Raw genomic sequence first — 4,949 nt, 5'->3', positions numbered from 1 at the left:
TAAATTCTACGTTTCATGAAAATCCTATAAAAACTGACCCTTGTGGGCTTCCCTGGTGGCGCAGTGGTTGGGAGTCCGCCTGCCGATGCAGGGGACACGGGTTCGTGCCCTGGTCCGGGAGGATCCCACATGCCGCGGAGCGGCTGGGCCCGTGAGCCATGGCCGCTGAGCCTGCGCGTCCGGAGCCTGTGCTCCGCAACGGGAGAGGCCACAACAGTGAGAGGCCCGCATACCGGAAAAAAAAAAACAACAACAAAAACTGACCCTTGTCCCATACCTTCTAAAAGAGGATTCCTGGACCATAGTCTGATTGGTAAGGCTTGGCTTCACCAGGGACTGACATGCAGTGGACTATGATTTTACATAGAATTATAACCATGAGTTTCTATTCTCTTTTCAGGAAAACACAAGACTTTGAGCCCAAAATGAAAATAATAACTCCTACTAACCCAGTTCTTAACTTTTCGTCTGTCACTGCCCCGTCAATCTTCAAGGTACTGCCATCCAGTACCCTGCCTGGTTCCATGCCTCCAGCTCCGCCCAGCTGTTACCTCCGTTAAGACTTCCTTCATCTGGCTGAATACTTATCAGCGTTAAAAACTCAGCTCATGGCTCTGCCGCCCGCCCCTCGCCGTGAGGAGGAAGCGGAGGAGGAGGCGGCTCGGGGAGCTGGAGCGGCGAGCTGAAGCGCTGACCGTGAGCGAGGGAGCACAGAGCCGCCTACCTGCCCGCCACCGCCTCCCCTCAGTAGCGGGAGCCCGGCACGCAGCCTCAGCCCCTCCCTCGTCGTCAGGCCGCGAGGGCAGCGCGCGCGAGCCAGGGGGAGGGAAAGCGAGCGAGCGAGCGCGGGGAGGAGGCGGCCGGACGGAGCGGGCGCCCGCGCGCGTGGCGTGAGGGGAAGCCGCGGCCCGCCCCCTTTGCCCTCCCTTCTCTGCCCTCCTCGCTCCCCCCGCCCCCCGGACCGCGGAGCAGCACCATGTCGGCGCCCGCGGCCAAAGTCAGTAAAAAGGTGCTCAACTCCAACCACGACGGGGCCGAGGAGACCTCAGAAAAAGAACAGCAAGAAGCAATTGAACATATTGATGAAGTACAAAATGAAATAGACAGACTTAACGAACAAGCCAGTGAGGAGATTTTGAAAGTAGAACAGAAATATAACAAACTCCGCCAACCATTTTTTCAGAAGAGGTCGGAATTGATCGCCAATATCCCAAATTTGGGGGGAGCAACGTTTGCTAACCATCCACAAGTGTCTGCACTGCTTGGGGAGGGCGCTGCGTTATTTGACAAGAGTCGAAGTGACAGAATTTGAAGATATTAAATCAGGTTACAGAATAGATTTTTATTTTGATGAAAACTCTTACTTTGAAAATAAAGTTCTCTCCAAAGAATTTCATCTGAATGAGAGTGGTGATCCATCTTCAAAGTCCACTGAAATCAAATGGAAATCCGGAAAGGATTTGGCAAAACGTTCAAGTCAAACGCAGAATAAAGCCAGCAGGAAGAGACAGCATGAGGACCCAGAAAGCTTCTTCACCTGGTTTACTGATCATTCTGATGCAGGTGCAGATGAGTTAGGAGAGGTCATCAAAGATGGTATTTGGCCAAATCCATTACAATACTACTTGGTTCCGGACATGGATGATGAGGAAGGGGAAGGAGAAGAAGATGATGATGGTGAAGAGGAAGAAGGATTGGAAGATATTGATGAAGAATGGGATGAGGATGAAGGTGAAGAAGATGAAGATATAATGAGGGGGAGGGAGGAGAGGAAGATGAAGGAGAAGATGACTAATGGAACACTGATGGATTCCAACCTTCCTTTTTTAATTTTCTCCAGTCCCTGGGAGCAAATTGCAGTCTTTTTTTTTTTTTCTCCTCCTCCTCCTCTTGTGCTCAGTTGTCCCGTTTTTGAGGTCTCTTTTCTCCTTTATACCATGGCTCACAACTTATTTGGGGGGGAAATACCTTGAGCAGAATTCAGTGGGTAAAGAATCTCTACCCCTTTCTGTTCCAAGTTCATTTTTATCCCTTCCTGTCTCAACAAAAACTTTATGGAATCAACACCACCATGCTCTGTGGGAAAAAAGAAAAACCTTCTGCTCCTTTAGCTCTGCTGGAAGCTGGAGGGTACTAGGCCCCTGTGTAGTAGTACATAGAATTCTAGCTTTTTTTCTCCTTTCTCTGTATACTGGGCTCAGAGATTACACTGTGTCTCTATGTGAATATGGACAGTTAGCATTTACCAACATGTATCTGTCTACTTTCTCTTGTTTAAAAAAAGAAAAAAAAAACTTTAAAAAATGGGGTTATAGAAGGTCAGCAAAGGGTGGGTTTGAGATGTTTGGGTGGGTTAAGTGGGCATTTTGACAACATGGCTTTTCCTTTGGCATGTTTAATTGTGATGTTTAATGAACATCCTCGCAGTTTAAGATGACATTTTTAAAATACAATTCTCTCCTAATGATGACTTGAGCCCTGCCACTCGATGGGTGAATCAGCAGAACCTGTAGGATCTTATTTGCAATTGACATTTTTTATTGTAATTTTGTTCCTGTTTATTTTTAAATTTTTCTTTTTGTTTCACTGGAAAGGAAAGATGATGCTCAGTTTTAAACGTTAAAAGTGTACAAGTTGCTTTGTTATAATAAAACTAAATGTGAACACACACAAAAAAAACTCAGCTCATGTGTTCCCAACTTAAGGAAGCCACCCAAGTTGGGTGAAGTGCTTGTCCTTTCATCCCCAAATATCCTGTCCATCTGGATACCATATATACACATGTATACCCAGGCACTTACCATTTTTGTTATCATTCTCTCTTTTTCAGTCTTCTCCTTAACTAGGTATATGCCCCTCAAGCCAAACTCTATGTTCTCTTCATGTCTGTATCCTCAATGCAGATGACAGGGCCGGAGTATTCAATATGTACTATTTAACTGAACTAAAATAATTTTATGTCATCTTAAAATTTCATGGATAATTGACCCTTTTTTCATAGCCAACTTTCCTTGATGTCACAGATGAGTTTTCTACCATGCGTCATCTTTTAATTACACCTATATAATTGAATGTTAACTCCTGTTAACGAGATTATTTAATGACATAGAAAAGTACAAATGGGAATGAAGTATGAAATCTAAATACAAAGCTGTACAAACTTCAGTAAAATTCTGTGAAAGCAGTAGTATATATTGTATATGTATGTAGAAGTGATACGCACACACAATATGCATCTATATGCATATACATGGAAAAGCATCAAGATTGTTAACAATGTTCACATCTTGTAAGGATGTCTACAGACACTTTAAAAATACATTTCTGAGACTTCCAGTTTCCAGTCCAGCATAAAAGGAGTTTGGAAGTCACCACTCCATTCTAACAGGTGAAAAGCTGAACAAACTGAAAAATTAACAACTCTTCTTAGATTCATAAAAGAAGTGAGGTCACAGGACAAATTGCTGCTCCCAGCATTGGAGAGACATGCAGATACCGAGAATCACAATTTACTGAAGCAGAAACTCTTGAGTAGAAACCTCCACAGGAACCAGTGCTGGGGCTGGAAAACCTGAACTATAATTGATGAATTGCTGGAGGCTCAGTGTGGACCCATCTGTGAGATAAAAAACTCCAGGGGGACCCAGCCTTAGGGGGTCCCCACATTGGTGTGAGTTTTGCCTCCAGAGGCTTGACCAGGTTCTCACAGTGAAGATCGGAGAAAAATCCACTCATGCTTCCTGTAGGAGGAGGGGGAAAGTGGCTATTTTGAAAAATGCCAGAGCATTCTATTCTTCTTAACAAGGCCTGCCCTCAAGAGAAACTACCTTGCCAGAGCCGAACCTATTGGGTTTTTGTCAGAGCCTAACTAGCCCAGGGGAAGGGAAACACCCAACTCTAGCTCCCTCCAGTCCCTCCGAAGCCCCCCACCCCCACTTAAGAGGGCTGGGACTGAGAGGCACTTGCAAAGTTCACAGCCAAGGAGCACAGCCTCACGGAAAGCCTGAGACCTAATCACAGGACCACAGAACACCTCCCCTACCCCTACACCTCACCACCACATCACCAAAGTTCTCTTTACTGCCATTCCTTCTACCCAGTATATCATGTCCAGCTTTCAACAAAAAAATTACAAGGCACACTGAGAGGCAAAAGGCAGTTTGAAGAGACAGAGCAAGCATCAGAACCACACTCATACATTGCAGGGATGTTGAAATTAGCAGATATTGAATTTAAAACAGTTATGATTAACATGATAAGGGCTCTAATGGAAAAAAAGGAGACAACGTGCAAGACAAATGGATCATGTAAGCAGAGAGATGGAAATTCTAAGAAAGAATCAAAAAGAAATGCTAGAAATCAAGAACACTGTAATAAAAATAAAGAATGCCTTTGATAGGCTCACTAGTAGACTGGACAGGGCTGAGGAAGGAACCTCTGAGAGTGATGATAGAGACTTCCAAAACTGAAAGGCAAAGAGAAAAAAAAGACAAAAAAACGGAACTGAAGATCCAAGAACTGTGGGACAACTACAAAAGGTATAACATCCAAGTAATGGGAATACCAAGAAGAGAAGCGAGAAAGGAACAGAAGAAATATTCAAAGCAATGATTGTAATAGGGGTGGGGCGGGCGCACGCGTCCCTTAGCGCAGGCCGTTTGGGATTGGCTGTTAGCGGTCCTGCTCCCACCAATGGGTGACATTGCGGTGGGCCCCTCCCCCTCCCCTTCCTCTGTATAAAAGGAGCCGGAATTCTGATTGGGGGAAGATGGTTCTTTGAGGCCCTCGTCTGCCATCTTCTGGGCCTGCTGGCTTTCTGAATAAAGTCATCATTCCTTGCTCCAACTCATCCCACAATATATTGGCCTGTCGGGCAGCGAGCAGAACAAACCTGGACTTGGTACCATAATGACTCAGAATTTCCCTAAATTAATGACAGCTACCAAATA

The 4,949-nt window shown here is 45.2% G+C and overlaps 1 pseudogene; it reads left to right on the top strand.

Annotated features, from left to right (window-relative positions):
* Positions 1-949: 949 nt before the first annotated feature.
* LOC112404730 (protein SET-like) lies at positions 950-1,867 on the top strand (annotated as a pseudogene).
* The last annotated feature ends 3,082 nt before the right edge of the window (positions 1,868-4,949 follow it).

The sequence above is a fragment of the Neophocaena asiaeorientalis genome, unplaced genomic scaffold (assembly GCF_003031525.2).
Source record: "Neophocaena asiaeorientalis asiaeorientalis breed wild unplaced genomic scaffold, Neophocaena_asiaeorientalis_V1.1 scaffold109, whole genome shotgun sequence".
Lineage (NCBI taxonomy): Eukaryota > Metazoa > Chordata > Mammalia > Artiodactyla > Phocoenidae > Neophocaena > Neophocaena asiaeorientalis.
The sequence above is the reverse complement of the archived record's forward strand: the minus strand, read 5'-3'. Positions and strand labels throughout refer to the sequence as shown.